At 40.6% G+C, this 11,438-nt stretch overlaps 1 long non-coding RNA gene across 1 annotated transcript; it reads left to right on the forward strand.

Moving 5' to 3' along the window:
- Positions 1 to 9,768: 9,768 nt before the first annotated feature.
- Positions 9,769 to 10,984, forward strand: LOC309482794. The gene is made up of 4 exons (XR_014200374.1): positions 9,769 to 9,877; positions 10,357 to 10,460; positions 10,647 to 10,850; positions 10,932 to 10,984. It is a non-coding gene; the product is annotated as an uncharacterized lncRNA (long non-coding RNA).
- The last annotated feature ends 454 nt before the right edge of the window (positions 10,985 to 11,438 follow it).

Raw genomic sequence — 11,438 nt, forward strand, 5'->3', positions numbered from 1 at the left:
ATATGCCCAAATTACCACGTCACATTGATTCATCTTCATTCATTTATTGGGCATTGAACGCAGGTCACATGGTTGTCAGAGGATTCCCTTTCCGCTGCTTTGCCTCATGCATAGCCTTACACGTCTTCAAACACACAGATAATGTACATTACAAACAAATGTCTTTATGCAGCCTCTTCAAACAAGCCTTTGGGCCCTATTTTAACGATCTGAAACGCAAGTGTCAAGCGCAAAGCGCAAGTAACTTTGTGGGCGGGTCTTGGGCGCTGTTGCTATTTTCCCGGCGGGATAAATGCCTCTTGCGCCCGGCGCAAATCTAAAAGGGGTTGGTCTGAAGTAGCTTCATTATTCATAGGTGTGGTTTGGGCGTAACGTGAAATTAACCAATCAGAGCGACATCTCACATTCCCTTTAAGAGCAGGCGCGCTTGTTCTAAAGCGGATTCCTATTATAACGACGGATTTGCCAGGCGCGCGCCAGGAGCGGTTCACAGCCGAGGAGACCGACGTTCTCTTCAGGGACATTGGGGATGGAGAAACCCACCCAAATTAACTTCGGTTAAACAGGCGTATGATAATTTGGGTAAATGTGTAAGCTAGATGTATGCTTTTATAATAAATTGTCTGTCTATCTATCTATCTATCTATCTATCTATCTATCTATCGTAATAATGTATGATTTGCAAAAATGAAAACTGCTGCTTCTGTGTAGATGAGAGAATCAAAGTGCGCGTTGTGCACATGCTACATTGATTATGGCCAAGCATGCGCCCTTAAAATAGCATATGAATAACATGCGCAAGGCGCCACTGACTTTAAACTATTTTTTCCTGGTTAGTGGCACAATTGTTTTCTAAACCTGCAAAATAGCATGAAGGAACTTTTGCGCAGGAACATGCCTCCTCTTTGCGCTGAACCGCCCTGGGGAGCGCAAGTGTATTTCCTAACTTACCGACGTGCCTCTGTGGAGGGAAAAGTCCGCTTTGCGCGGGTGCAAAATAGGAATGATACATGCGTTGGTGTACAAAGTCAATTGCGCTGGGTGCAAGATAGGGCCCTTTATATTTGAATGTGCACTTAGATTGACACTGCTTAATCTCCTTGTGGATAAATAAGGTATCTCATAGATAGAGCAAGATTTTATGCGTAGGTTTCCAATTGCAATAGAGAATCAGTTGTTGACTCATTAAGGATGACAGAATGACATACAATCTTGTTGATGATCAAGTATTTTTAATGAAAATGCACATACAAACACACACAGACACGATCACTGGTGTGACTGTTGCTCAGCATCTATAAAGACAAACGCATACCAAAATCAGATTAGGAACTGTGAGGAAAGGAACATCAAAATCTATAAACCATGAACAACTGGCTCACCTTCAGCTGGCAGCAAGATTGGTACCGAGATTGAGGGCCTGTTGAATTGCGCCTCTGCTAGGGCATGCTGCTGCTTGGCACTCTTCAGCTCCAGAGACTGGCGAGCGAGCTCATTTGCTTCGGTCAACTGGCGCTGAATGTCCTGCAACACGACCAACTTCTCTTTTTCAATGTTCACCAACTCTTCGCTACACCGACATGGTGAGATTGTGGAGCGACGTCGTGATGTCGTGTTGCGAAGTCTTGGCGAAGACGTGTGTACGGGAGGTGGTGGCGTAGTGCACCCTTCCGGCTCGGTGCTGCCAGGTGAGGAGAGTGCTGCAGGTGGCTCGGTGTCTGGGGAGCATGGCACATTGGGGGGTGGCGATGACCTGGAACATGAGGCCTGTTCAGCGTCACCTCTTCTAACGTCAATCCCCCCAGGGATTCCATGTGAGACTGTGTCTCCCATGATCGTCAGTGCCTTCTCCTCATGTACTGTTAAGGGTTGCGCCGAACTGGTCCCCGCACCTGTCCTCGCTCGGTCTCTACGGACAGCAGAACCTCTCACCTTAACCTGGCTTGAAAAATCATGCCATTCTTTCCTGACGTCCTGCCAGGACCTTGGTGTGCCTGATCCGGAGGCAGCCATCTTCCGTGCTATGTCGCTCCGTAGCTCTTTTTTGTTGCTGTTGCACAAGTTATTCCGAAAGCTGGAAAACAGTGTCACCTTGTGCAAGCTCACCTCGTCCAGCAAAACTTCAAGTTCCTCTGACGAGAAGCTTGGTGCCCTTTTTTTACGTTGCTTCCCCACCATATTCTGTATCTAACTCTCTCTCTCTGTTCATTGTAGATAGGTTGCTTTTTATTGAAAACATTAACCAATGGCAATCAATACCGCATTAAACAGAAGTAACTGCAGCTGCTTGCCAATCAATTCTGATTGTAAAGTACCTTACCATTAATATAAAAGTGTATTACATAATTTTTAGAAGTCGTTAAACCCATGTCAAGAAGCGGCACAAGTGGATAAGGGATAAGGAGGGTGGATGATTAGCGAGGGATACCCGGTTCGTCTACACGTCACAACATATCGTGTGAACATATTACTGACAATTTGAGAATTTAATTAATAGTCTATATTTTACTGATAACTTAAACTATGTTAAAATAAATGTTACTGGAATAATTTGAGGAATGTTTCATTTGCATAGAACGTGTTGTCTTTATTAATGCCGTAATGCACCTTCGCGTGAAGTGGAAAATCGATTCCTGAGCAATCGATGCCAACTAATTCAGCACCTACCCTTGGGACAGCGCCTTTGTAACGTCGAACATAAGAGGCAGCGTGTTAAGAAGCTTCCTAAGGGACACTTCAGAGAACACACTTAGGAACATAAACAACTTTGGTAAGATATATCTTTCGAGTCTTCTTAGCGCGCTAAGAGTTAGCGTTATCGGGGAACCGAGCCCAGATTGTTTTCTCTTCTTGACAGATTGGTAGAGAAATAAACTTTTGGTTATGTGAATTAAAATTTGGAAATTAAACAATCGTATACATTATTTATTTTTTTGTAAGTTATAATTTGTAAATTTGTTTATTTTTGTAATGCAAGTTATTACTTGTAAATGTAAAGAAATTATTCTGTACATTTATTTTTGTCATGTCAATTCATTTGTACATTTTATACAAAATAAATTGTTCTATACATTTTCACTTACATTACTTTTTACAACTATTTACAAGATAAGTTATGTTTAAGATAAGAAAAACAAAATAAAAGTTTAAATTAACAGTAGGCTATACCCACTAAACATTGGACGTCGGATAGACGTACAGATCATGTCTATATTTGGTCCGTCGGTCCATGACCAATTCTGGACCTCTATTCGACATCAAATCTAGGTCCACTATTTGGACGTCCAACCATGACCCAACTTGGATGTCATTTTGACGTTCAACATTTGACCTTTGAACTGGGTATTTTTTGGACGTCTATGACAGGTGCAGTATTTGATGTAATATTTTTTTATTTACAAATATCCACATTGTTGTTATCAACATAATTAATTAATATGAATACAGATATAAACACTTAAGATATTATTTATAAACAGACACGATTTATTATGTGTAGGCCTATTTATTTATTCAGTAGGCCATTTTCTTTCTGTTTTTCTTTAACTGGTTTATTTATTTTAACTAGCCTAATCAAGTTATTTATTTTTGCATAAACTGTATGTATTTTTGCATCTGTTTATTTATTTGGAAATGCAATTTGTGGGAAATTATAGTTCAGAAAATAATTTCATGGTAGCCTAGGCCAATCCACTGACTTAAATAGAACCAACAGCAGCAGAAAATTCAAGGACAGCCCAGCACAGCTCTATCAAGGGCATAGAGAGAGAAGAGTTGCGACACTCGTTGAACTCACTAGCGAAGTGGTCAAGTGGTTCATGTAAGCCTGTAGAGTTCCCCACACAGGTCACGCTGTCATGTTCTTCTATGGGACTGACAGCAGCGATTGCGAAATTGAAAGGTAAATATAAATGAAAACACATACACAAGTCCTTGTTTGACTATTATTGCATTATTGCATATTTTTAAATGTCAGTTTTACATTTGGAGTGGTAGGGTGACAACTGAAAGCTATATAGCCTATATACAGTAAGTATTACTTAGATACGTTTTGGAGGGAAAGCTTCACGTTCATGTTAGCATGGGTAGAACAGAGAGGGATTAAGAAAGCAGAGTAGCAGCAACAGTCCATTCAGCATTTAGTGTCCAGTCCTTTTCTTCTGATGAGGCATGAGTTGACCACAAACCAAGATAATTTTAAGACTAACCCATACACAAAGTACCAAATATATTTAAGAATAACAACTCATACTAAGCCATACACAAAGTATCAAATATATTTAAGAATAACAACTCATTATGCTTGGATGAATGAAGGCAATAGTATTTTTTTATTTTTTTTTTATTAAACAATGAGTGAGACAACAAGAACAAGTGTGTGTGTGGTCATCAGTTCATGAAGTTGAGGAGAAGTTGTCAACCACTCTCTGTGATGTTCAATGGTGTCATGTGCATTGGTTACAACTAACATTTTATAGATCAGTGGTCATACCATGGTTTGCTGTGCAGCTTTTGGATGCTCCAATCGGTCTGAGAAGGGTTACCAAATGTATGGCTTCCCCAAAGACCAAGAGTGCAGGAAAAGATGGATGGCAATGGTCAGCCGTCAAAACCTGCAAATGACAGGGTCCAGCAACAGACGAAAACTGTCATGTAGGTGACATCACTTGCTAGCATTTCAAAGGGCATCATATTTGTAAATGTAGAGAATTATGACTTTTCAATGATATTTGAAGTACAATGGAAACTGACCTTACAAGCCTACCTACAGGTACACTTTGAAGATGACCAATTCACTTCCACAAAAAAAGGAGGCAAAGTGAAGTTGAGGCCAGATGCTGTGCCAACAATATTCATTCACCGGCCTAAGCCGAAGAGGTGGAAACCCCCTTCAGTGAGGGTGCCTCCAGCACCAATCCAAACTACAACGGACCACACATATTACAAAAAATGTAAATTCGGAATGGTACATGCAGCTAACAATATTCTCCATTTCATATAATTCAATGATTATTCATATTAGTAAATCCAGCTTCAAAACAACCAGTGGGCAGGGATTCTCTGAGGATTTGCATACAAAATGTAGATAATTTCAAAATTTCTAAATTTCAAAATTTCTACAAATTAACCATTGCCAATAGATTAACTTATTCATTGTATTAGTTTCTGATTGTGATGAATGTTTGATCCACGTTACAGTAATGTTTCACTTTAATTTATTTTATTTTATTTAGGAGTGTAGTGTACCCTTACATTGTAGATGACAGTAGGTGCAAAGGCAAAATACATATAACAGCAACATTACCTTGTTATTGTTACAGAGATTGAGGGAGAAAATGAGGTGGATTTCGAGGGCAATGAAAGGGACATGACAGGAGACAGAGAGAGCAATCAAGAGGCCCCTTTGCCAGGGGCAGGTGATCCAGGGATGTTTGTGCCGAGGGCCAGTCAGTCAGGGGCCAGCAGTGAAGAGACAGCTTTGCCAGGGCCAGTTGCTCCAGAGACCAGACTGCCAGGGACTGATAGGGCGACTGTGGAGGACTTAATAAGGCAACTTAAATTGGAGAAATTAATGAGAAGGAGAGCATAGGGCTCTTGCACAACAAAAAAGAATTAATTTGGCGCTAAGAAAGATGAACAAATTAGTTAACCAGAAGTTCACACAAATGTTTAACAGAGACCAAATTAGAGCCCTTGGACAGGAAAAGAAGAAAGGAATACGGTGGGGAAAGGAGACAATTAAAAAGGCAATACAAATACAATTTACCGCTGGCTCCACTGTTTATAAAACCCTCCAGCAAATGCAGATTCCACTGCCTAACATCCGCACGCTGCAAAGGAGGATGCAGCATGTAAAACTGGAGCCAGGAGTTTTGGGGGAAGTGTTTGAGATGCTGAGGCTGAAGGCAGGTGGCATGAGTGAAATGGAGAGAGAGTGTGTGCTCTCCTTAGATGAGATGTCCATTACTCCAGGCGTGGAGCTCCATGTGGGAGCTGGGAAACTATTTGGCAATATCATGCTGCCTGACCATGAAGGACAAGCAACGCATGCACTGGTGTTTATGCTGGCTGGAGTTACAACACGGTGGAAACAAGTTGTGGCTTACCACTATAGCGGCAATTCCACCAAAGGCGCAGTTTACCGGCCCATCATAGTCAGCATTGTTGAAGCAGCAGCGTCTGTAGGGCTTCGTGTGCTCAACATCACCACAGACATGGGGAGCCCCAATAGAGCAATGTGGAAGTCCTTTGGGGTGACCTGTGACAAGCCATGGTTCCAGCATCCTGTTGAGCCAAACCAGCGCCTCCATTTCATGCCTGACGTTCCTCACCTCGTCAAGAACTTGAAGAGTGCCATTATCCGTGGTCACATCATCACCATACCACAGGATGTGGTGGAAAAAGAGCAGCTGGCCTCCAATGAGGTCTCTGTTGCCCCCTTAAAGGATCTGGTGTCCTTCCAAGAGGGCATGGCACTTAAGCTGGCACCCAATCTGTCCAGAGGTGTCCTGGAGCCTAGCCATTTTGAGAAGATGAAGGTGAGTTCAGCAATACACGTATTCAGCAAATCAACAAGTGCCGCCCTGAGGTACATGGTGGAGGAGGAGCGCAGACCAGAGTCCTACCTTACAACATCATTGTTTTTAGAGAAGATGGAACACTGGTTTGACCTCATGTCGTCCCGCAATGTTGTTACTGCCCTCAGTCATTTCAAGATGGAAGAGTATGAAAAGGCCATCAGCTTCCTCCGCGACTCGATCCATCTTTTTCAGAGCCTGAAAATCGGTACCCAGGGCAGCTGGAAACCTGTCCAGACAGGACTGGTAATGGCCACAATACTGGACGTCCAGCAAGATCTGTTGAGAGAAGGGCACAAATTTGTTCTTACAAGCCGGTTCACTCAGGACTGCCTAGAAAATACTTTTTCTTGCATACGTCAGAGGAACTCTGTCCCGACTAGGGTTGGGTATCGTTTGAATTTGAACGATTCCGATTCCGATTCCGATTCCTTGTTTCGATTCCGGTTCCTAACGATTCTCGATTCCGATTCTTTGGCAGGGTCAAAAAAGTTTAGATCAATTTTAATTATATTAACTTTTTACTTTTTATGAAATTTACTATGAATTTCTCACAGGGCTGTTTTCAACTACAATATAAATATCAAATCTACTTTAAACAACTTTTTTGACATTTTAAATGAGCTAGCTAACCAACGGTCTTTCTGAAGGAAATAGTCTGACCTTCTCCATCAATTGAAATATAAAAAAATTTGCTTCACAATAAGTGTATTGTATTGTATGTGATTGTCACTAACATTTTAGTAACTAAACTGAATTTTATTAGGTTTAGTGACAACATGTTACAATGTTTACATGGTACAATTTCTGGTAAGCTACGCTTTTTAATTATTTCATTTCAATTCAGTTATTGTGATTTGATTTAATATTGACTCATTTGGATAAATATTAGGTACTCAAGATAGGCTTTAATTTTTCTCAAGAAAAAAACAACTCACCTAATGCTGTAAACATACAGAGAGCCCTATCAGCTGGCAGTATTATTTAAGGTTAAAAATAACTCAAATTAAATATAATGCTTTTTTTTTTTATTATAATAACAACTTTATTTAATGATATAAGTTCAAATATAATAAATATGTAATATAGTACACATATTTAGCAAAATACTCTCTATAGCTCTTTTTTTCTTGCCAACTAGCCTATGTGCTACAGCCTATATGTTCATTAAATGGCTTTCCTGAGGTAAATATGACATAATTGTTCTCCAGCTATGTTATTGACCTCTTCACGCTGATAAAAAACACTGATTGATCGATATTATATATGAGGAATATACAGTTAGGTAAGTTGTAGTCTACTGTATCTTTCAACAGTGTTCGTGTTTTTTGTACTATTAGCTGCTAGTCGAGATGATCGGTTCACGTGCGCTAGGGATCTGTCGCGTCACATTTACAAGCGGCAAAACGGTATTTATTGTTATAATTTCGTAATAAAATTGACAGAATCTGAGAGCTGAGATTTTTTTGCATATCATAAAGTAACTGCTCTGTCTAGTCTGTCGGTCTCCGTGTCCTCTTTGCTTCACGATTTTATTGTGCGTGAGAAAATGGATGTGTGGTGTGAGAAGTGTCAATTGCGTGTGTCTCACGGTAAATGCGTGAGAGTTGGCAGCTCGTAAATGTGTTTTCATGAAAATATTTTTTTTTTTACGTTCGCCGGCATCGCGTGCAGTTTTCAAACGGACGAGCAGAGGACGAGAGAATATGGTTGCAACTTGCAAGATACCGAAGAATAAGAAAACATCATATGTACGTTTTTAAGGTTTAACGTCAGGGTTGTTTGCTCTGAATACATTTTATGAGACGCTGTGTGAGTTAATAAGGCAACTCACACAGCGTCTCATAAAATGTGTCGGTTCGCAGTTTAGCATAACAATCAATATAAGCTTACACCTGTGCTAGTACACGCATTTACCATGCCGTGTGTACGTTACAAATGTTTAACTAAAGTGTCAGCGAGTTAACATTTGGCAGTTTGAAATCGATTATGTAGTTACTTCAGTTCAGAATAGGGCTAGAAATGACTTAGACAGCGGTTTCTTCTTCCGGTCGGCGGACTGTGAATCGAAACTAGGAATCGAAATTTAAACTTTTGAACGATTCCGGGAAAATCGCAAAGCTAGTCCCGGTTCCAATCGATACTCGATACTCGATACCCAAGCCTAGTCCCGACCCCTGTGGAGTTCCACTATGCACTAAGGGCTGTCACTGTGGGGCAGTTCCTCTCGACAACACATACTGGCAGTTACCTGGATGATGCCTCAGACAACTTGGCAGACTTCCTGGACACCCAGAACAGCAGCTGCAGTGCTTCTGAGGTTGTGAGAGTGGAGCAGCTGTTAGACCCAACACCACCTGACTTGACAAAGACCGAGTCCTGTGTCCTCTACCACCTGGCAGGATACATAGTGAAGAGGGTCATCGGTTTCTCACTCTGTGGGGAATGCCAGTGTGCACTGGTTGAAAAAGTTACCAACACCACAAGTGAGAGAGCTCTTTTACTAGAGTTAAAATAATTTAAAAGGGGTGCATTATACCGGCCATCCGATGAAGTGTTCACTCTCCTGCGGAACGTGGAGCAGCTGTTCCGTTTGCAGACGAGTGATTCCCTCATGGAATCCTCCAATGTAGTGGCACAGCTGGAAAGAGAGGCCATGAGTCTGGACAGCAACCTTCCCTCATGCCATGAGCTGAAGAAAAAAATCCTGTCGACATATATCAGGCTGAGGTTAAGGATTCAATCAAAGTGCATCAGGGCTGAGAGGAAGGTAAACAACCGTAATAAGGAGTACCTTGGCAGCAAGAGTCAGACTAAGAAGGCCATTTCAACACAGCAGATTTCCTCAGCAAAGGCCATAACATCTAGGCCTCTGCAAAACACCTTACTGGTTGCCATGGATGTATTTGGCCTCTCCATTCCCGGCACACCGTCCACAGCCTCCAGTCTCCTCTCATTTCAGCAGCCATCGACAGCACCAGCCGCCACCACCTGCAGCAGAGTACAAATCAGTAGACAAGCGCTGTATTGTAGGTCAATGCGTTTCCCTACTCATAGAAGAAATTAGTCACACTGTTTAATAAACATTTTATTCAAGCTTAATGATCCTATAGAAGATTTCAGGCAGTTTCTCTTTTTTTTAAAAATAAAATATTTTACAGCCTTTTTATTTCACTTTGTGAAAAGTTTCAAAAGATAGTTTAGTGTTTCTAAACCAGTCTTTTCTTTCTGTCATCTGGTGTGCGATGTCCTTTTAATTTTGGACGTGGATTGAGGTCTCCTGCCTTTTAAGAAGCAAGGTACGTGTTGTGAACTCATCCTCCTTCCCTTCGCACATGCCCCAGTCAGTGTTAATTTTGACAGCAAATTCTGATTTAGTCTTTGTTTTAGTCTTTTGAATAACACACATTTAGTTTTAGTCATATTTCAGTCATCTTAGTCTAGTTTAGTTGACAAAATACAATAAGATTTTAGTCGACTAAATCTACAGTAGATTTAGTCGACTAAAGTCAAATGGGTTTAGTTAAATTGTAATGCATTCATTTAGAATTTCTCTACAATTTCCAAACCCATATATGTAGAAAACATCTGTTAACCTGTTAATATGAATATTTTTTAAAGGTTGAACATGCAATACAGACACAGATTTAGCACTGTGACATAAAATATCTTAAAAATAAATAAAAACACTTCTCCTAAAGTAAAACAGTCTTTTTTTTCTTCAATGAATGATTATGCAGTCTTTAAACTAACATGCATCATTCTTTATTCTTTCAAGCATCGTGAAAGCGATCTGTTCCGCAAGGTGGCCTGCCTCCCACTAGAAACTGTCGGTTCTGTCCTCATACCCCCTCGCCATGGTCTGGAACACAAATACTAAAGGTTAAATTTAGCTTTTAGCTGGATCCCAGAAGGGGTCATCTGTTTAATCTGTTTTTCTGCATCTTCCTCGGTGACTCCTGCCACTTGCATGTCCTTTCTCACTACATTCATAAACAATTTTGAAATTGAAAAGTTTGAAAATGAAAATGTTAACTTTTAGTAACATGCGTATGCTGTCCTTTCCAGATCATGTACGCGAGGGCTGTTTGGAAGGAGGGTGAACAAGAGAAGGAGGGTGTAGTTCCTTACAATTGGATCGACAGGAACAAGAGAACCCTTAGATGGCCAGGTAATATGAGCACCACAAAAACGGAAAGAGCTCTAAGGGACGAAATTAACCCCAGGATGACTGGATGACTTTCCCATTAATAAAGATACAAATGACTTCAGGTAAGTTTGGGTTGATGAATAGAAAATTAAATGTATATCCAAGTCAAAATATTTTTAAAGTTGAAATGTCTTAACTTCTAGCCAAGTTTTGTGAATGCAACAACTACGACCTGACCAGTCAGGCAGAGGAGGAGGAGGAGGAGGAGGAGGAGGAGGAGGAGGAGGTAATGATTAGATCGCACTAAAAAAGGACCTCCGGATGGTTTTATAAGAAATGGTATGTTTCTCTTTCTCAAGTAATAAATACATTTGTAGTCTGTTGTCTGTTGACAAATTGGGCCTCAAATTTTAGGCATCAATGTTTATAAACAATTTATTTTGCAGAATTAACAGATTCAGATGAGGAGAACGTCAGGGTAATGATTTTCTATAATACATTTATAATTCCAGTTTCAAAATGAATCAAATTCTTTAAGATTATGCCTATTTGGGGGGAAATGGATATGCTTATTTTTACTTGATATTACCTCTGTATAGGTGACAATCTGCCCAAATGCCCTACTGCACCAAGGAAGCTGCAGTCCATTCAGGACCCCAGCATGATGCACAATGCTTGTGAGTACTGATGACAACTTATGAAGCATGGTA

Source organism: Leuciscus leuciscus, assembly GCF_965113295.1.
Source record: "Leuciscus leuciscus genome assembly, chromosome: 19".
In the NCBI taxonomy this organism is placed as follows: Eukaryota; Metazoa; Chordata; class Actinopteri; order Cypriniformes; family Leuciscidae; genus Leuciscus; species Leuciscus leuciscus.